This window comes from Bos grunniens, chromosome X, assembly GCF_055505025.1.
Source record: "Bos grunniens cultivar Pamir isolate PY7600 chromosome X, Bosgru_T2T1.0, whole genome shotgun sequence".
NCBI classification, from domain to species: domain Eukaryota; kingdom Metazoa; phylum Chordata; class Mammalia; order Artiodactyla; family Bovidae; genus Bos; species Bos grunniens.
The window spans coordinates 128,337,200-128,359,990 of record NC_141194.1 but is presented as its reverse complement, the minus strand read 5'-3'; the positions used below and the strand labels follow the sequence as shown (position 1 = coordinate 128,359,990).

Below are 22,791 nucleotides of genomic sequence, written 5' to 3'. Positions count from 1 at the left end.
AAATTGTGGTGCTGGAGAAGACTCTTGACAATCCCTTGGACTACCAGGAGATCAAACCAGTTAATCCTAAAGAAAATCAACCCTGAATATTTATGGGAAGGACTGATGCTGAAGCTGAAGTTCCAATACTTTGGCCACCTGATGTTGAGAGCTGACTCATTAGAAAGGACCCTGGTACTGGGAAAGATTGAAGGCAAAAGGAGAAGAGGGTGGCAGAGGATGAGATTGTTAGATAGCATCACTGACTCTATGGACATGAATTTGAACAAACTTCAGGAGATAGTGGAGGCCAGAGGAGCCTGGTGTGCTGCAGTCCATGGGGTGCAAATAGTCGGACACAACTTACTGACTGAAAAACAACATGCGACAATCGCCATTCTCTAATTCCACAATATTTTCATCTACCCAAAAAAGAAACCCTATACCTATGTAGTCATTCCCCATTCTCTACTCCCCCTCAGCCTTTGGCAACCACTATTCCACTTTCTGTCTCTATATATTTGTCTATTTTGGACATTTCACATAAGGGGAATCATATGATATTTGTCCTTTTGTGTCTGGTTTCTTTCACTTAGCATAATGTTTTCTAGTTTCCTCCATGTTGAATAAGGATTTCATTCTTTTTTATGACTGAATAATACTCCATTTTATGAATATACAACATTTGTTTATCCATTAGTCAATTGATGGGCATTTGTATTGTTTCCACTTTTTAGCTTTCATGAATAGTGTTGCTGGGAACATTTGTATACAAGTTTTTGCATGGATGTATGTTTTCAATTCACTTGGACATTTTCAGTATCTTTACGAGTGGTATTGCTAAATCATATGGTTACTTTAATTTCTTTAGAAACTACCAAACTGTTTTCTAATGAACTAAACCGTTTATATTCCAACCAACAATGTATGAGGTTTCCAATTTCTTCATGTCTTTACCAATATTTGTTATTATTTATCTTCCAAATATTTGGGTTTTCTTACCAATGGATTTCTCTGTTTCTCAGCACTTTGTTAGCTTTCCCTCACTATGGTTGTCTCAGATGGAGTGTGTTCAAAGTCTTCCCGCTGAACCTCTATAGTGGGTTAATTCAAGCAGTAGGCTAGAGCAAGATGAACTGATTAAGGTGTTTGATTTATGTTTCCTGCTTTGAGAGCATATGGACGCTCCCAAAGGAATGGTCTTCCAGAAACTGTTTATTACTACTCTACTATATGATAATGTTTTAAAGGTGAAAGCACAGTTTTCACTAGAGGGGTGTTTGTATTTCTCCCTAATGTCAATCGGCTTTCCACCTACTTCTTTGTCTACACTAATCAAAATTTGAAGGAAGAAAGATGGATAATGTAACATGCTGCCCTTCTTTCACCCCAAAAGCCTAAGATCCTGTAATGGTTTTTGTAAAATCAGAACATGATTACCTAAGAAACCATGACTCCATGTAGGAAGCTCCTGTTGTCTTTCCTTTCTGTACTATTCACTCTTCTGTTTCCATTTTCTTTATGATGAATCAGCCTTTAACATGCAATGAAAATTCTCAAATGTGTAGGCACTGACAATTTTTAAGTAATTGCAGCTCCTAGTAAAGAAGTTTTCCCATTTTTGAAATTTGCTATTTTTAAACATATCTTAAACATACAAAATTGTTTTGAAGAGAGTTATGTAGTTTTCTTATGTGAGAAGAGGAATGGCAAAGTTGGAAGCAATTTTTAAGCATATTCTCAACAATCCATTTGAATTTCATTTGTAGGAAAGAGTATACTTTTAAGACACTACAGGACATAGCTTTTTTGCCTCATGCTGGGAATCCAAACAAGTAAGTTGCATTTACATCTCAGCCCCTAACTTGATAAGTGGAATTCTAGATCATTATATTTGCTTGCAAAGAAGTATCAAGCAGTTTTAAAGGTCTGATATTTTTTTTCACTGAGATTTAATTTACATACCAAAAGCTTCACCATTTTAAAGTATACAATTCAGTGGCTTTTAGTATATTTAAAAGGTTGTGCAATCCTCACCACTCCTTAAATCCAAAAAATTTTCATCACCCCAAAAAGAAACCCCACGCTCAGTAGCAGTCACTCCCCTCTCCTCCTTCCCACCAGCCAATGACAACCACTAATGTACTTTCTGCCTTTATGGATTTTCCTATTCTGGACATCTCATATGAAAGGAATCAAACAATACATGGTCTTTCTGACTGGGTGTTTTCATGAAGCATGTATTCAAGGTGCATCAATGATGTAGCAGGTATCAGTGCTTCATTACTTTTTAAAATTTTTATTGACTTCCCTGGTGGCTCAGATGGTACAGCATCTGTCCACAATGACGGAGATCTGGGTTTGATCCCTGGGTCAGGAAGATACCCTGGAGAAGGAAATGGCAACCCACTCCAGTACTACTGCCTGGAAAATCCCATGGATGGAGGAGCCTAATGGACTACAGTTCATGGGGTCGCAAAGAGTCAGACATGACTGAGTGATTTCACTCATGGTTAATCCGATGTGTTAGTTTCAGATGTACAGCAAAGTGATTCAATTATACATATACATATATTCATTATTTTTCAGACTCTTTTCTCATATAGATTATCACATAATATTGAATAGAATTCCCTGTGCTATACAGTAGGTCCTTGTTGTTTGTTTATCTTATGTATAGCAGTGAGGCTTCCCTGGTGGCTCAGTGGTAAAGAATCTGCCTGCCAATGCAGAAGATGTGAGTTTGATCCCTGGGCCAGGGAAGATCCCCTGGAGAAAGAAATGGCAACCCATTCCAGTATTCCTGCCTGGGAAATCCCATGGACAGAGGAGCCTGGCAGGCTACAGTCCATGGGGTTGCACAAGAGTTGGACATGACTGAGTGACTAAACAACAACATATAGTAGTGTGTACATGTTAATCCCAGGCTCCTGATTTATTCCTCCCCTGCCCCGCCACATTTCACTTTTGGTAACCATAGATTTGTTTGTTATATCTGTAATCTTTTTTCTCTTTTGTAAATAAGTTCATTTCTATTATGTTTTAAAATTAGATTCCACATACGAATGATATCATGTGAAATTTATCTTTGTCTGACTTACTTCACTTAGTATGATAATTTCTAGGTCCATCCATGTTACTGAGTGCTTCATTACTTTTAATTGCCAAATACTATTCCATTGTCTGTATATACCACATTTTACTTATTCATTCATCAGTTGGTAGACTTTTGAGTTCTTTCCACTTTGGGGCTATTATGAATAATGCTTCTATGAACATTTATATACTAGTTTTTGTGTGGATATCAGTTTTCGTTTCCCTTGGATACATACCTAGGAGTGGAGTTCCTTGAATATATGATAACTCTATGTTTAACCACTAAAGGAATTGCCAGTCTGTATTCTATAGTGAGTGTTCTCCTTTCATCAACATTTAATATTGTCTGCCTTTATATATTTATACAATACCCTAGCCATTATAGCTACCCTAGTGGGTATGAGGTGGTATCTCATCATGTTTTGATTTGCATTTCCTTAATGACTAATTATTTTGAGCATCTTTTCAGGTGCTTTTTAACCATTTGTGTATCATCTTTGGGAAAGTGTATATTCAAATTCATTGCCCATTCTCTTTAAAAAAAAATTTAGTCACATCCTATAGCATGTGGGACCTTAGTTCCCCAATGAGGGGTTGAACCTACACCCCTTGCATTGGAAAGTCAGTAAGTAAGTGTTAGCCACTCAGTCATGCCCGACTCTTTGCGACCCCATGGACTGTAGCCCATCAGGCTCCTCTGTCCATGAGATTTTCCAGGCAAGGATACTGGAGTGGGTTGCCATTTCTTTCTCCAGAGGATCTTCCCAACCCAGGGATCGAACCTGGGTCTCCTGAACTGCAGGCAGATTCTTTACCAACTGAGCTACAAGGGAAGCCAAAGAAGAGTTTTAACCACTGGACTCCCAGGAAAATCCCCACTGCCCATTTTCTAAGTGGAATGCCTTTTTATTGTTGAGCTGTAAGAGTTCTTTATATATTTTGTATGTAAGACATATCATATATGTGATCTGCAAATGTTTTCTCCCATTCTGTGGGTTGTTTCACCACTTTCTTGATGGCACCCTTTGAAGTATAAAAGTTTTAATATTCATGAAATTATCTGTTTTTTCTTTTGGTTGCTTGTGCTTTTGGTGTCTTACCTAAAAAGTGCCTAGATTCTCTAATCTAGATCATGAAGATTTACACCTATTTTCCTTCTTAAAGTTTGATAGTGTTAGCTCTTTGATCCATTTAAAATTAAGTTTTGGTATATGGTGTGAGGTAACTTCCCTCTTTTGCATGCAAATATACATTTATCTCAGTACCTTTTGCTGAAAAGACTATGCTTTCCCCATAGAATGGTCCTGGCACCCTTGTTGAAAATCAATTGACCTTAGAAGTGAGGGTTTATTTGTGGACTTTCTTTCTTACTCCATTGATCTATATGTCTTTAGGCCAGTATCACACTGCTTTCATTAAAGTAGTTTAATAGTAAGTTTTGAAATCACGAAGTATAAAGTTCACATTCTTTGTCCTTCTCATCCCTCCGGTGGCTGCTTAGTTGCTGGTTTTCACTGTGCTTGTGGGCTGTTGATTTTTAAGGCTACCACAGGACTGGGGAGGGAGCATGGAAACAGAGGGACTTTCTAATAACACAAAGCTTACTGTTCTTATCAAGATTAAGCCATTTTCTTGAAGAAATGCTCTCTGGATTTTTGTAAGCTTTCACTTATTTTCTGGAATACTAGAAAAGTTACTTTTGACAATTTTTGGTTAGTGTTTTCATTGATTTTACGGAAGGGAGGGTTTTCAGAGTTCCTCATTTCATCATTCTTGAAGTCATCTAGATCTGAGTTTTTAATCTCCACTACTTCCTCCTCCTTTGCACCAAATGTTGTTATATCAACTTGTGCAGCTTTCTAGGAATTGAATAGGTAACAGAATCACAGATTCTCATATGCATTTGGGCTTCCCTGGTGGCTCAGATGGTAAAGAGTCTGCCTGCAATGTGGGAGACTCGGGTTCTATCCCTAGGTCAGGAAAATCCCCTGGAGAAGGAAATGGCAACCCACTCCAGTATTCTTGCCTGGAGAATTCCCATGGACAGAGGAGCCTGGTGGGCTACAGTGCATAGGGTCAAAAAGAGTGGGACACGACTGCGCGACTTCGCTTTCTTTCACAAACCAGCAAAAAACTTCTGTGTAAGACAGGATCCTTGTCTTTTTATGTATTAATGTGTATATCACTTACCCACACTGAAGTAGAGTATCAAAATGGGAAATTCTGTCATATATATATATATATATATATATATATGATCCAACCTCCATAGTACAATTTTGTCAATTGACCAGTAATATCCTTTACAGCACTTTATTGTCCTTTAGCACAGGATCCAGTCTAAGATCAGATATAGATTTATTTGTCGCATCTCTTTAGTTTGGAGCATGCACACAGTCTTTCTTTTATGACATTGAGATTTTTTGAAGAATAAAGCCTTCATTCCTTTTGTTTTAATAGACTGTTCCTCATTTGGAGTTTGTCTAGTATTTCCTCATATTTAGATCCATGTTATATATTCCTGGCTAGAAAACTACATACTTGCTGCTGTGTCATTCATAGGGTTTAATATTGAGAGACATATTAAGGTCTCTCATATGAGGTCAGGTTTATCTGACCTCCATGGGTGATGTAATTTTTGATCATCCCATCAGGTTGTTTTCTGATTTTTCCGCTTTACACTTAATATTTTTTTCTCTAACAACTAATAAGTAGTCTGTGGAGAGACATTTTAAGAACAATGTAAGTATTCTGATCCTCATCAAAAATTTCCCTTTGGTTTAGCATCAATTTATGACTCCTGCTTAAATCAATCTTTACTATGATGGTTGAAAAATGATGATTTTCCAGCTCCAGTACTCCCTCTGCAATTGCCATTCAATACTCAAGGACTCATATTTTAAAACAGCTTTATCGATGGTCCTTTCTAGGTGAGGAAGCTAATATGACATACTGCAGTCAAAACCAGCTTGTTGGTCTCAATGAGGATATGGTGTGGTGGGGGGAGCTACTAGGACAGGTAGCAGGGCCTGTATGGGTAATCAGAAATTGTAGTTCACTGGTCCTTTGGCATTATATAACTGAGCAGGTACCCTAGGGACACTAACAAAATTCCTGGTTTAGTGAAGGGAAACATGGTTTGATCTACCACAATAGAGAGTCACGACCTTTCACCCCATTACCATATCTGAGTCAGTTTATAGATTTAGGATCTCATAAATGAAAAGGAGTCCAGGTACCCTTAAAGAAGAATACCACAAGTATATATACATTTTCCTCATTTTCTGCCCAGTGACACTGAAGCCATTTTCCCTACAGAAAGGGAATATCCACATTTTGGAGAACAGTAGATCCTAATGTTGAGTTAACACTATTTTCTGGACAGTCAGAACACTATAGCCACCAGCCATAGACTTTTAGGATAAGGACTGACAGAATATAAGTACAGTTTTGACCCTAGGCAGTCTCACCATAGGCCCAATGAAACCACCAAGCCCAATTCAATGAAAATACTCCCAGTTCCTAAAGGTAGAAATGAAATGCATATCCTCAGCAAATGACAGAATTCCCACTGGACTTCTTGAGCCACAGAGATAGGCCTTTGAGACTATTATGGAAGAAAAGGCCAAGTATAGACTCTTGGAACTCCACCTCCTTAACAAGGAAGCAATATTGCCTCCCTGGTAGAATAGTAGAGATAAATATTACCATAGTGGCTCAGATGGTAAAGAACATGCAAGGCTGGAGACCTGGGTTTGATCCCTGGATTGGGAAGATTCCCTGGAGAAAGGAATGGCTACCCACTCCAGTATTCTTGCCTGGAGAATTCCATGGACAGAGGAGCTTGGGGGGCTACAGTTCATGGGCTTGCAAAGAATCAGACATGACTGAGTGACTTTCAAATCAACATAGGAGATATAGAAGTGATGATTTAATTCATATTTGGCTACTTTAAAGGTCAGGTGAGTCTGAAAGTGACCTTAAATTATCATTAATTGTATGTCAACTCTAAATCTGGCTACTGTTCCAGATGTGATCTTGTAAACAGTTGGCAAGTAGTTATTGATCTAATGAAAGCACTTTCTCTATATATCAATCAGGACAAAGATTAGGGTGAGGTGAGTGAAGCAGTTGCCTCTGGCACAAAGTTTAAGGGACTCCCCCCCAAAATCAGTAACCAAGATAAATGATATTTTAATGCAATATTTTACAAAACTAAAACTAACGCAAAAACCCGTGACATACAAAATAGCAAAATTTTAAATAGAGACAAGCTTAGCAACAGAGAATAGCAGAAGCAGAATACCACAGATTATGTCAACTCTTCAGCCATGTGCTACTAATTTGCAGGGAACACTGATCATCTCACCATCCCACAGCACATCATTGTGCTGCTGCTGCTGCTGCTGAGTTGCTTCAGATGTGTCTGACTCTGTGTGACCTTATGGACCACAGCCCGCCAGGCTCCTGTGTCTATGGGATTCTCTAGGCAAGGGTACCGGAGTGGGTTGCCATGCTCTCCTCCAGGGGATCTTCCCAACCCAGGGATAAAACCCGGGTCTCCTACATTTCAGGCAGTTTCTTTACTGGTGAGCCACCAGGGAAGCCCCTATCATTATGCTAGTCTACTACTGATAACATCATATTGACTAAATACAGAAAGCAAAAATTAACAGGTACCTCAGATGCTAGAAAATGGGCAACAGTTCTCCCCAAAATACAAGGTTATCCTGACACATCAGTAAAATTTTGGTGGGAGGGGGGCAAGTACATCCAGGATTTGAGACATACTGAATATCCCTTCCAAAGTAAATAAAAAGTTGTTGCATCTTTGACTCCCTATCATTTAAAGAATTTCAACGGATTTTTAGAAAACATAGATCATGTTTGACTGGTTGCTTCTTTCCATTTACTGGCCTACAATGCTGTAATCTTTCATCTTTGAGGGAACACAGAGCAAGAGATGGTGCTCCACCTAATCCGAGGAGTGGTTCTACCACTTGGCCACTATAACCCATTAAACCCAATGGTGCCAGAAACATTTGTGGCATATTGGGATGTTATAATAGCTTGTGGAAAGTCCATACCCAAGAATCACAGCAAGGAGTCCCTGGAGTTCTTAAACAAACTTATGTTCCCTTAAGGAAGTAACTTTTCTCCTTTAAAACCAATCCATGTCTTGCTTCTAGTTTCTGGTTGTTTTTAGTTTCTGGTTGAATTTCTAACACAGATCTTCAAGTGACTAATTATAACCCAAACTGCCCATCATGAACTGAATGCTAAGAGTCAGCTGCCTAGCTATAACCTTACATGTACCCTGAAGCATTTCCTCTTCAATGGAAGCTATTGAGTATACATTCAGAATGTGGCCTGAGTAGATATTGAAGTTACAAGTCTCAGCATATCTACTCCTGCTTCATAGCTATTTTTGCAATACCAACAACCTCATGGGAAGTTCAAGGCTTATTTAAAACTGGCTCTGCGTAATATGCCTGAAAAAGCCAGAAGTGAATTGTTCCAGCATTATAGTCCTGAGGGCTACCCCAGAAGAACAGTGGAGAAGTAAAGTCCTCCCAATGTGCAGAACTTCAAGGAGTACAACTTCAGGTCCACTTTGCTTGCTTGGCCTTTAGGCCAGGATCTATACCAGTGGTTGGCAAACTTTTTCTCTAAACAGCTGCTGCTGCTGCTGCTGCTATGTTGCTTCAGTCATGTCTGACTCTGTGCGACCACAGAGACGTCAGCCCACCAGGCTCCCCCGTCCCTGGGATTCTCCAGGCAAGAACACTGGAGTGGGTTGCCATTTCCTTCTCCAATGCATGAAAGTGAAAAGTGAAAGTGAAGTCGCTCAGTCGTGTCCGACTACTAGCGACTCCATGGACTACAGCCTACCAGGCTCCTCTGTCCATGGGATTTGCCAGGCAAGAGTACTGGAGTGGGGTGCCATTGCCTTCTCTGCTCTAAACAGCTAGGTAGTAAATATTTTCAGCTTTTGGGCCACATATGATCTTGTTGCAACTTCTTAATTTTACCCCTGTAGTGTAAAAATGACCATAGATAATATGTAAATAGAAGGATATGTATTTCAATAAAACTTTATTTATAAAAGCAGTTAATAAACTGGAGTTTACCAGCCTCTTAGCTATACAATTCACTGGCAGAATCTAATGGTTTGATTTATTGTTATGGATTTGGAAAACATGAAAGTAGAAAATTGGTAACTAGATTAGCCTCTTAATTTGGGGTCCACAGAATCCTAAGTGGCTGGAAGATGGAACAATATAATATTATAGAATCCTGGTTTCCTTAATAATCTTATGTATTTTATGTGTTGCACTTAAAAATACTACTCTGAGAATGGGTTCATGAGCTTTACCAGACTACCAAAGCTTTTAAAAGAAAATGGCTAAGAAGTCTTCAGAATGGGCCTCGAGAATGAGAACTTTCATGTCTCAAGTAGAATGCATGCTAAAAGGCCTTACTCTCCATTGCAAAAGTATTGTACCAGCAGGGTCAGAGAGAGAGTGAATCCAGAAACAGTTTCTGCTTTAGTGAGGGAAGTTGCTACCCCATCCATAAAGGAAGGGGTCTAATGCAATCAACTTTCCCTAAGGTTATGGCTAGTCACCTCAAAGTATGGTACTTTACCAGGGGCTCAAAGTGTGTTGCTACTGATAAATTGGGTTGAAGTCCACGAGATTCACTGGTGTTATGTACACCATCACTGAAGGTGCAGGTCTCATAGATCATTGGAAAGGTTACTGAAGACTCAGTTACGGTACCACCTAGGAAACTAACACCTTGCGAGGTTGGGATGCTGCTACAGGATGTGGAATCACTCTGAGTCAGCCAATAGTACATATAATGCTATTTCTTTCATTGTCCGAATACATGGGACTGGGAACCAAGAAGTCGAAAAGGTTACTGGCACCTCTCATGAATCATTAAACCTAACGGTCCCTTGACAAACCTTTGTTTCCATTATTTGAAACTTAGAAGTTGAGGACAGTAGTATCTTTGATAGACTCTGGCAGTAATGACAACTTCATTACATCAAAAGTCTTGGCAGCAGGTCACCAGACAATGGAAAAAGTATGGACAAGACCACTTGAAAGCTGTATGAATGAGATTTTATTCCTGGGAGTTCCAAGAAATAATGTGGTTGAGTTTTGATGTGGAGAGAAACTGGAGACTCCACAAGAAGGAACTCAAGCAAACCCAGAGAAATGATGAGTGTGACACTCTGACCATATTGTGATTATTTAAACATGATAATGGCATTTTTTCCCATGAAATTTGTGAATTTTACAGTCATGCAGCTGAAAGAATCATGATGTATGTTTTATAATTTATACAGCTGTTTTGGTATATTTTTGACCATCTTACTTCTTTTAACTATTACCATTTTTGTTAATAGTTACCTCTGTGTATGTAGATATGTGCTCCCCTATCAATGTTGTACCCATCTTTACCTTTAAGATGAGAAGGAAAAACCTCAGTCCTCCTCCTGTGTATCTCTTTTATTCTCACTACTACTGCACTCACACTTCTGGCACCAGATATGTGCAGATTTTCTCCCACCAAGCAAATTCTCTGTGCCACCAGCTGGCTGTCCTAAGATTTAACTCAATTCTGATAGGATCTATCTGGAGATATGTCAGATCCCACAGGTGAGCTCAGTCCCACAAGACTGCCCCCTGCCACACACACACACATACACGCACACACTCACTCACACACACACACACACACACACACACACACACTTCAGATGCCACTCACAAGCCCTGACCAACTGGCTATAGATCAGAAATTCCAAGGACCCTCTCTTCAGGTTTGATTAATTTGTTAGAGTGGCTCGCAGAACTCAAGAAGACATTTACTAACATTTACCAGTTTATTAAAGGATATGATAAAAGATACAGATGAACCACCAGATGAAAAGATACACAGGGCAAGATCTGAGAGGGTCCTGAGAACAGGAGCTTCTGTCCCCATGAGGTTGGTATATGTCACCTTATGACTGACCATTAATTCCAGTACCAGCCCTTCTCCTTTCTCAAAAGAAAGGAAGCAAGGCTGAAAATTGCAAGCCACTAATCATGGCTTGGTCTTTCTGGTGGCCAGTCTTCATTCAGGAGGCAGCCAGGAGCCCCTTCCCCCCTAGAGTTGCCTCAGTAGAACAAAAGACACTTCTATCACCCAGAAAATGACTTGGGTTTTAGGAGCCTTATACCAGTAACCAGGGAAGAGACCAAGATAAAATTTTTTTACTGTCTCACAGTGAGCATGTCTTTTATGTCACTCCAGGCTGGTGTGGTCTGGGATAGCATAGATTATAATACAATTTTGTATTATATAAAAATACAATTATAAATTGTAATACAATTTTTTACTATTATAGTGTTCACCCTAACAAGATTCTCAACTCCTTAAGGAGAGGGTCTTTGTTTTATATCAATGTTACTCAAAGTGTAGTGTGTAGACTCTATATTACCAGTCCATAGCTAGACAAGTACAGGAATTAAGATTAAGCATTTTACATTATATACAGAAATTTGACAAGATAATTTTCATGTCTATAGAATCTTTAAAATTTTTTGGATTTTTATTTTCTATGACATTGATCTTTTAATTCTTCTAATAGTTTGTTTTTATTGTATTTTATAAAAGTATTAGTTCACTACAATTTGAAAATTTTTTAAATGTCCTTCACCACATATTTTGAGAAGCAATATTTTTATATCACTTTTTTTTAATTGGAAGCTTTAGAGAAGACGAGATGGCAGAGAAGAAGGATGTGAAGCTTTTAAGTTTGACACCATTTTTTATAGTTTAATTTGTTGTTGTTTGGTCGCTCAGTCATGTCCAACTCTTTTTTTTTTTTTTCTTAGAGACAGGGTCTCGCTATATTGCCCAGGCTGGAGTACAGTGGCTATTCACAGGCGCGATCCCACTTCTGATCAGCACGGGAGTTTTGACCTGCTCCGTTTCCGACCTGGGCCAGTTCACCCCTCCTTAGGCAACCTGGTGGCCCCCCGCTCCCGGGAGGTCACCATATTGATGCTGAACTTAGTGTGGACACCCGATCGGCATAGCGCACTGCAGCCCAGAACTCCTGAGCTCAAGTGATCCTCCAGCCTCAGCCTCCTGAGTAGCTGGGATTACAGGCGCGCGCCACCGCGCCCGGCTCGTGCCCAACTCTTTCCGAGCTCATGGACTGCAGCATGTCAGGCTTCCCGGTCCATCACCATCTCCCAGAGTTAGCTCAAACTCATGTCCATTGAGTTGGGGATGCTATCCAATCATCTCATCTTCTGTCGTCCCCTTCTCCTCCTGCCTTCAATCTTTCCCAGCATCAGGGTCTTTTCAAATGAGTCAGCTTTTCGCATCAGGTGGCCAACATATTGGAGCTTCAGCTTCAACATCAGTCCTTCCAATGAAAATCCAAGACTGATTTCCTTTACGATTGACTGGTTTGATCTCCTTGCTGTCCAAGGGACTCTCAAGAATCTTCTCCAACCATCACGGTTCAAAAGCATCAATTCTTTGGTGCTCAGCCTTGTTTAATTGTCCAACTTTCACATCTGTACATGACTACTAGAACAGCTATAGCTTTGACTATGTGGACCTTTGTCGGCAAAGTAATATCTCTGCTTTTTCATAAGCTGTCTAGGTTTCTCATTGCTTTTCTTCCAAGGAGCAAGTGTCTTTTAATTTCATGGCTGCAGTCACCATCTGCACTGATTTGGGAACCCAAGAAAATAAAGTCTGTCACTGTTTCCATTGTTTCCCCATCTATTTGCCATGAAGTGATGGGACCAGATGCCATGATCTTAGTTTTCTGAATGTTGAGTTTTAAGCCAGCTTTTTCATGCTCCTCTTTCACTTTCATCAAGAGGCTCTTTAGTTCCTCTTCACTTTCTGCCATAAGGGTGGTGTCATCTGCATATCTGAGGTTATTGATATTTCTCCCTTTAGTCTTGATTCCAGCTTGTGTTTCCTCCAGTCCAACATTTCTCATTAAGTACTCTGCATATAAGTTAAATAAACAGGGTGACAATATACAGGCTTGATGTACTTCTTTGCCAATTTTGAACCAGTCCATTGTTCCATGTTCAGTTCTAACTATTGCTTCTTGACCTGCATATAGGTTTCATAGGAGGCAGGTAAGGTGGTCTGGTATTCTTAAGTCTTTACGAATTTTCCACAGTTTGTTGTGATCCACATAGCCAAAGGCTTTAGCATAATCAATGAAGCAGAAGTAGATGTTTTTCTGGAATTCTCTTGCTTTTTCTATGATCCAATAGATGTTGGCAATTTGGTCTCTGGTTCCTCTGCCTATTCTAAATCCAGCTTGTACATCTGGAATTTCTTGGTTCACATACTGTTGAAGCCTATATTGAAGGATTTTCAACATTACTTTGCTAGCATGTGAAATGAGCGCAATTGGGTGGTAGTTTGAACATTCTTTGGCACTGACTTTCTTTGGAATTGGAATGAAAACCAACCTTTTCCAGTCCTGTGACTACTGCTGAGTTTTCCAAATTTGCTGGCATATTGAGTGCAGCACTTTCACAGCATCATCTTTTAGGATTTTAAATAGCTCAGCTGGAATTCCATCACCTCCACTAGCTTTGTGTGTAATGATGTTTCCTAAGGCCCACTTGACTTCACACTCCAGGATGTCTGGCTGTAGGTGAGTGATCACACCATCATGGTTATCTGGGTCATTAAGATCTTTCTTGTATAATTCTGTGTATTCTTGCCACCTCTTCTTAATATCTTCTCCTTTTGTTAGGTCCATACCATTTTCTGTCCTTTTTTGTGCCTATCTTTACATGAAATGTTCCCTTGGTATCTCTAATTTTCTTAAAGATCTCTAGTCTGTTCCATCTTATTGTTTAATTATAAAGACTGAAATACAAGTGACAATATGTGCAAAATATTTCCAATGAAATGAGAGGAAGGAGAAGAAAGAAAAAAGAAAGAAATCTTTGGTGTATATTATCGATATACACCTGTAGAATTATAAACACCATCAGATATTTATTTTAGCTCAGTATATCTCAGACGATAGGTCAATGATAACTTGTAACATCTCTTGGTTCTAATGTGAAGTTTTTTTTTTTTTATTACAAGGGATAAAAAGGATTCCATGTTTGGATTTTGTCCACTGAATAAATTTGTTTTTGTGAACCATAGTTCTTGATACACACAAGTTTACTTTGAAAGACGTTTTGTAAAATCCTCCTTTCACTTATGACTTTTAAAATATGTTTTTTTAAATGGTGGATCTTATACTAGTTTAACTTATATTTTGTCCAGTATGATGCTGGTTCTTAAATGCATGATTGATAATGCATTGATCCTTATGTTGTAAAGTCTTAATGCTGTATTTCATGTGTGAGCCTAGAATGAAGAAAATTCTGAAAATGGAGATATTTCACCAAAAAAATGAATAAAAAATGATGTCTAATAACTAGACTATTAATTCATTTAACATGTATTGGACACCCGAGCACCAGATACCCAAAGCTAGGCCATGGTATGGAAATGTAATTTTAACTTTCTTGCAACCAGGAATACTCTTATTTTGTACCCCATTAATGGCCAGGTAGTATATCCTTGAAAAAAGTTTCTATTTGTCTAATATTAGAAGCCTAGTTCAAATTCATAATTGTTGAATGAGCTATTCTGGTGCACTGAGGATTAACCCATTTTCATATTATATTACATTGTAAGATAAAAAAGAAAGCAGGAGATAAGACTACATGTACACTACAATTACAAAAGGGTAAAACATGCGTATGAAAATAGCCCAGAAATCAGTAAAAATGATAATAGCTGTGTTGGAATAGTGGCATTATGGCCGGTTTTTATTTTCTCTGTTTTTCAAATCTTTTGTAATATATTATTTTCATAATTAAAAAAATACAGGCAGTAGACAGGAACAGACATTTCACAAAAGAGGAAATTCAACTAGTAAGCAAACATAAAAAAATTTTGCACTCACTAGAAAAAGAATATATATTAAAACATCACTGTGGTACAATTCTTCACCTAATTGGCAAAACAACTTCTTTTAAAAATAAAGCTTAAGCCATGGCTGATTCATGTCAATGTATGGCAAAAACCACTGTAATATTGTAAAGTAATTAGCCTCCAATTAAAATAATTAATTTAAAAATAAATAAATAAATAATAAAGCTTAAATGTCATTGAGGATACAGGAAAACAGTGCTCTTATACATTATAGATGGCACTACAATTGGTTTGATCCTTGTTGTGGGTTGAACTGTGTACCCCTAAAATTCATACATTGAAATCCTCACCCTTAATGTAGCCTTATATATGGAAATAAGATTGTTGCAGATGTAATTAGTTAAGTTAGGATGACATGATGCTGGAGTATGGTGGGCCCCTAATCCAATATGACTAGAATCCTTAGGAAACGGGGAAATTAAATTTTTGTTGTTTAAACCACCTAATTTGTGGTATTTTGTTATGGCAGCCCTCATTTCAGTTCAGTCACTCAGTTGTGTCCGACTCTTTGCGACCCCATGAGTGGCAGCACGCCAGGCCTCCCTGTCCATCACCAACTCCCGGAGTCTACCCAAACACACGTCCATTGAGTCGGTGATGCCATCCAACCATCTCATCCTCTGTCATCCCTTTCTCCTCCTGCCCTCAATCTTTCTCAGCATCAAGGTCTTTTCAAATGAGTCAGCTCTTCACATCAGGTGGCCAAAGTATTGGAGTTTCAGCATCAACATCAGTCCTTCCAATGAACACCCAGGACTGATCTCCTTTAGAATGGACTGGTTGGATCTCCTTGCAGTCCAGGGGACTCTCAAGAGTCTTCTACAACATAGAAAAATAATAAAACCCTTATACAATTAAAATAGCAAAAATATATTTATATGTTATATATTATGTAATATATTTATATTTGTATATATAAATTCAAGTCATATGTGATCAACTATGCATAAAAATGTGATGAAACTGATTTTTTCTTTCTCTTCTACCATTTTATTTAATGTATCTCTTTTATAATGAAAGGAAAATTAATAAAATGTAAAAATAATAACAAATTTTTAATTCCCTTACCAATCAATTCAGGGACTAGTAATTGAGAAATGTATCTATTTAGTCTCTGAAGGACATTTCAGACAGTTCTGAAATTCTTAATTCTGCAAAATAGTTTTCTTGTTGGTGTATTAATATTTCTTGTAGGTTAAAAAACCTTCCAAGGATATATGGATTGAAAATTCAATCAGAACCTCATTGCTAAAAAGGATTCAAGTCAAATACACAACTGCAGAAATTGCAGGACTCATTGAATTCCCTGTATCATCCCTGACAGATGCTCATCTGGCCTCTGCCCAAGTACTTCCAACGATAGGGAGGTCACTGCTTTTCCAATTAGGCCAGGCAACTGTTGCATAGCAGTTATAGCTAAGAGTCATCAGTGTATTAAGCTGAATTCTGCTTCTCCTTATTGTGCCCAGGGTTCCCTTTGCAACAACACAAAATAAATTTATTCCCCGATTTATATGGCTCCCTTTTAAATATAAGAAGCCTTTTGAGGTCATATATTTAATTCCTGATATTATTCCTTGTCTGATATTGTTTCCAGAGATCCTCTTTTCACGCTTACTTGGTTGCTCCCTAGTCTCTCAGTGTGCTTCCAAATATGATACAAAAACAAAGTTCTCCAGGTATAAACTGAACAAAGCAGATTAGTGTGAACAATTACCACAGCTGATCTAGAACAAGGCTAAATGCTAAAAATTTATTCTTGCTACTAAATACTTTTCCAGGCTCTTTACATAAATTATTTTGGTTCTCTCAATCATCATGCATTATTATTAGTCATATTTTACAGATAAGAAAATGGAGGCACCAAGAAGTAACTTGCCTAAGATCTCAGAGTCCAAGCTGAGACCAGTTGACGTCCAAAGCCCTTTCTCTCAACCAGCTCTTAATATGCATTTCTGGAATGCATGTTTAATAAATTCTTGTTGAATGAAAGAAGGATTTATATATTTACTCTTTTAGTAATTTTTTGGCTTTGTCCTAATCTTGGCACTTACAGAATTAACAGTGAACTGAATTCACCAGATGCTTGTCATATAAGCAGACTTTAATGCTCATCCCAAACAACCTTAGCCCGCATCTCATTAACCTCAATGCAAAAATACATACATTTCTCTCTATTACAATTCACTTGTTTGTGGCTCATCATTACAGCCTGTTGAACTAGTTCTGAATCCTGTCATATGGTGCTCTCCTATCTTTGTATCATCACAAATTTGCTAAACACACCTTCTCCAATAATTCTTCAGTTTGAAAAAGAAAAAGATTTTAAAAATTCATAATTTTCTATGACATCAACTATTGCTTTGATAGCTACACATTTAATGAATAAAATAAAAGTAATGACAATAGGAAAGCATACCCTGTAATTCAGTTTTAATTATTTCATGTTGATATTCAGCCCTAATGGGGCTGAAGCTATGAAATTTTAGTGCAGTGCTTGGAAACCAAGAGAGTGACTTCACCTAATGCAATATAGGAACCATCAGCTTTATGTTGGATGCCTGGATGTGACTAATAGAAAACTCAACCCAAACTGGGTTCAACAATTGTTAGCTTATTAAATCATATGACAAAGAAAACAGAGATAAAGCAGTGTCAGCAATTCACAGGTTCAACAATATTATCAAGTATTCATTCTTTCCATTTTTCTACTCTGAGGTTCTCTTTGTCTGCTACTGTTCTCATAGCTGCAGAATGGTTACAACACCTCCAGGCACTATGTCCTCAAACAATTTCCAAAGGCCAGGAAAGAGGACATTCTTTTCTGGTGCTTCTTTCTAAGACTGAGATAAAGACCTTCCCCAGAGGCCTCCAACGGACTTTTCCATTTGCGTCATTATCAGAATTAAATCACATGTCCTTGCCTAAGCCTGTCATTAACAAGGATAATGGAATTCTCATGGCTTCAGAATGGGGAAAATATTTGCAAAAGATACATCTGATAAAAAGGACTATTATACCAAATATATGAAGAACACTTACAACTCAATAAGAAAAGAAGCAACCTGTAAAAAAAATAAATGGGTCAAAGACCTTAACAGGCATCTCAACAAAGAAGATATACAGATGGCAAGTAAGCATATGAAAAGATGCTCCACAACATATGTATTCAGGGAAATGTAAATTAAAACAACAAGATACCAGTACACTCCTATTAGAACAGCCAAAATCCAGAACACTGACAACATCAAGTGCTGGCCAGGATGCGGAACAACAGGAACTCTCCTTCACAGCTGAGGGGAATGTAAAATGGTATAGCCATTTTGATGATTTCTTATAAAACTAAACATACTCTTTGTTGCCATGCAATCCAGCAATCTCCCCGCTTGATATTCACCCAAAGGAGTTGAAAATTTTTGTCCACACAAAAACTTGTGCACAATGTTTATAGCAACTTGCCTCCTAATTGCCGAAACTTGGAAGCAACCAGGATGTCCTTCAGCAGGTGAATGGATGCATAAACCGTGGTTCATCTAGACATTGGACTGTTATGTGATGCTAAAAAGTAATGAATGATCAGGCCATGAACAGACATGGAGGAAACTTAGATGCCTATCACTAAGTGAAGGAAGACACTCTGAAAAGGCTACATAGTGGATGATGCTAACTACATGACATTCTGGAGAAAGGAAAACTACGAAGATATTACAAAGATCAGTCAGTAGTTGCCAGGAGTTGGGGGTCAGAGAGGGATGAATAGGCAGAGCACAGAAGATTTTTAGGGCAGTGAAAATACTCTGTATGATACCATGATTATGGATATATGGCATTAAGCATTTGTCCAAATGCATAGAATGTTCAACACCAAGAGTGAATGGTAATGTAAGCTATGGACTTTGGCTGATAATGATGTGACAACATAGGTTCAACAATTGTAACAAACGTACCATGCTAGAGGGGATGTGGGTAACAGGGAAGGAGCAGGAGGGAGGCTGTGCATAGCTGGGAGCAGAGGTGAACAGAAAAATCTCTGTACCTATTGCCGTGAATCTGTCACTGGCAAAGGCCATTAACAATTCCCAGGAGATAAAAATAGAATCTAGGTAATAAAATGAAGTCTAACCCTTTTTTTCCTCCTCTTGTCTTTTGTGCTTAGTCTAGTTTCACTTGTTCCTGGGGTTGTGTATAGAAGTCTCGCATCCGGCACTTCATAACAGAGTCCTAGCGTGAAATGGCTGTGCCTGATGCCTCAGCTTAGCGGGCCCTGTGCAGAAGCTCTGTACATGACATTGCAACCCAACAGGGTGGCAGCAGACTGGATGCCGATAATGCTGCACATGACCAAGATGGCGGCGGCAGGCCAAGTGCAGAAGCGTCGCGCCCAGCACTTGGATCCGGACCGAGTGCTCTGAGCAGCACAACCATTCCCCACCCGTGAGAAATCCTGGCCCCTGCCTGCTGACAAAGCCCTATAAAGCAGCCCTGCCCATAGACGTGTGCTCTACAGCTCAAGCTCGCACCTCTCCACTCTGATCAGACCATTCCTCTGCTTTCTTTGCCTCTGAACTGAACTTGGTCTCCTTCTGTTGGCTCCAATGGCACTGGGCAGGAGGACCGTTGTTGGAGCCCAGCTAGAGAGAGTCAATAACAAATGTAAAACTGCTCTAAAAAAAAAATAATAAGTTTTAATTTAAAAATTTACCAAGGCCAGCTTAGCTGGGTAACAGACTGAGATAGAAGGGATTGAGCCTCTGTTGAAACCTACAGTGCCTCAAACCAGTACAAGTTGGGGTTCTGTTATCGTGGAAGAGGTAGTGATGGTAGGCAATCAATGGTGTCTGCAACATGTACCAGGATATACTGACAGTTTAAAACATGGGAGGAACAGATAACATCCAGATGTACTTGATTACATATAGTTAGATACTATTTGGCAGTGGAATAAAACTATTAAAACCCAAGCCCATTGGAAAGAGTAAACGAATGCAGTGGTCCACTTGGTGGACATTATCATGGATGAAAAGTGGAGCTGATCGCAAAATGCTATAAACAAATTACCATATATTTCATCCATTCAACAAAGGTCGAATCAAAAAGGGAAGGAAAATTTCTTTCAAAAAATCCAAGTAGAATTCAGTAAATGCACAACAATGAAGTATCATGATCTTGCATTTATTCCATAGAAAAATAAACAATATACTTCAGGCTTCCTTATGTTTATACAAGTATACTCCATAGTTTCTTTGATGTCTTCAGTATAAAGGCACACTAATACCAGTTTTTAATAAGGAGCAAAAGTGATATAGTGAATATTTCATTTTTAGGAGTTGGCAAAAAGATTATTTTTAAGTTTACTTCAAAGGAAAAGGATGAAATAATAAAAGATGAAAGACTGATTCATGTTCTCAGTGCTAGTTAATTCAGAAGACTCCACAGTCCCATTTTTATCTGCTGACTGCAATCTTTCTAAGATAATTGATCTAGGTTTCTGTTTTATTGCATCTGCTGTCACTCATTGCATTGTTTGCCAGATTAGAAGTGTTTGATATAAGTTTATGTACTAGGTATAATTTCAATATGTCATCCAGTCTTTGTTCATCTTTCACTGTCAGTTTATGGCTTAAAATTGCCTCTCCAGGAAATCTTAATTCACTATTATCTAACTGCTGCATTAAAAAATAATGAGGGAGGGACTTCATCACCTACCATTTCAAACATAATTCCATAAACCCTACACACTCAGAGCTACAGCATGATTAGTTTGGTTGGATTTTAAATTATTGAGTCCAATTTATAACAGTTTTACAAAAACTACATTTCAAGTTCCGTGAACCAGATTCATTACCTGGAATTAGGAAAACAGGGAGTATTTCTAAAAGAATTCTAAAGACATCAGTGGTATTCACAGGATCAGACGGATGAGTACAATATTATCAAATCCAATAGCAGATAGAAAAGTGTCCTTATTTGGTGGGACTGGTACATTTTCTGTTAGTGACAAAGTAAAACAGACAATAAATACAAGTCTAAGTACCTGCTACAGAGCTAACAGAAGGGATATTTAGCCATGTGCCCTAGAGAGTACATATGCCTCAACCATAAATCAGGAGGAAATACTAGAGCAAGTGCAGAGAAGGACGTTTGTTTTTCATAGAGTGAAGTCAGAAAATCTACAAGAGGGGATGACCCATGAAATTCAAGGAACAGAGCAATGATATCTCAGAAAGTAACAATTTGGTTCAGAAGTTTCTAAGAAGCTGTGGTGAGTAATGCATTACTCAGAAGCCGTTAACCCACAATTCTCCCTGAAGACAAGTCTGCTGGGAGTCCCCCTCAACCTCCCATTAAGTTACAGAGCAGGGACTTTTGTGTTTAAATTCAAACAAGCCTATCAAGACCATGGTGGTTCAGGAAATAGGCAACAAAGGAAAGTACAATAAATAAAGTGCTCTTCACAATGAAATTTGTCATACTTTTCGAGAAAAGTAACTATCAAAAGAATTTTGCATAATACCTTACCCCAGGGGGTTGAAATCAAAGTTTTCACAAATTCTTAATCTTCCTACAAAGTTGGAAAAGAAGGTGTAGCACATAGCAGTCCAAGAGAGCAGCAGCATTCGTTCATTCAATAAGCGTGTATTTAGTACTTACTGTGTGTAAAATTCTGTGTAAACAGAGGATACAGAATCAAAGAAGACATTGGTGTTGGCCCCCAGGAGGTATGCTGGAGGGAGATGGGCAAATAAACTCATGATTCCAATCAAATGTGGGGAACCCTAGGGTGTATCCATGTAGAGGTTACCCCCATCCTCATTCTGTTCTCTCCTGGCATCCTTTCTCATCTATTCCCCCAAAATGTATAGATGAAAATAGAAAATGTTAGGAAAAGGAAAGATAGAGAGGCTTATGAAATGAGCAGAGGATAGGTAAATCAGCCAGACATCCAGAATGCACAAAATTGACCACTTCTCGTTTTGTCAACAAATAAATTTCAAGGGGAAAAAGGGGGGGGGGCAGAAACCTTACATTTAAAGAGATTTAAAAATCACAATAACCAAATGTAATGTGCAAAGTTTGCCTAGATCCTTATTCAAACAAATCAAAAACTATAGGACACAGAGAAAATTTAACACTATCTGGATATTTGATATTAAGGAGTCATTGTCAATTTCTTTAAGTGGATAATCATATTGGAGTTGTGCCTTTTTTGAATTCTTAACTCTTAGGGACTCTTACAAAAGTATTTACAGATGAAGTGATAGGATGGTAGAGATTTGCTTTCAAATGATCTAACGGGATGGGCGGGGGGGCGGCAGGCAGGGAAATGTGGCAGGCTGTAGAATAAACATAATTGACTATATGTTAAAAATTTTTGAAGCTAGGAGACAGTTACATGGTGGTTCATCGTATTATTCTCTTTACTTTTGTGTATGTTTGAAATATTCCATATTAAATAAATCATCTTAGGGAGTCAGAGGTGGCTTCCCAAAGGAAATTTGAAGTGAGTTTTGAAGGTGGACAAGAGCTATCTAGCTGAAAAAAAAAAAGGCCATCCTCTCATCTCAAAGAACTTAAAAATAATAGTACCTTTAAAAAAATAAAATAAAAACTGTGAAGTATACCATGCGTGTAATAGTGTATTTAAGGCAAATACATAGTTCAAAGAATAAA

General features: G+C 38.3%; 1 long non-coding RNA gene and 1 other non-coding gene across 2 annotated transcripts in view; both read right to left on the bottom strand.

Annotated features, from left to right (window-relative positions):
• Positions 1 to 11,966: 11,966 nt before the first annotated feature.
• LOC147341388 (signal recognition particle RNA) lies at positions 11,967 to 12,266 on the bottom strand. The gene has a single exon (XR_015159987.1).
• A 2,661-nt stretch (positions 12,267 to 14,927) lies between these two features.
• LOC147341387 (uncharacterized) overlaps positions 14,928 to 22,791 on the bottom strand; it is a 55,598-nt gene continuing 47,734 nt past the window's right edge. The window contains exon 5 of the long non-coding RNA XR_015159621.1: positions 14,928 to 15,939. This is a non-coding gene — a long non-coding RNA (uncharacterized LOC147341387). The remainder of the gene's footprint in view (positions 15,940 to 22,791) is intronic.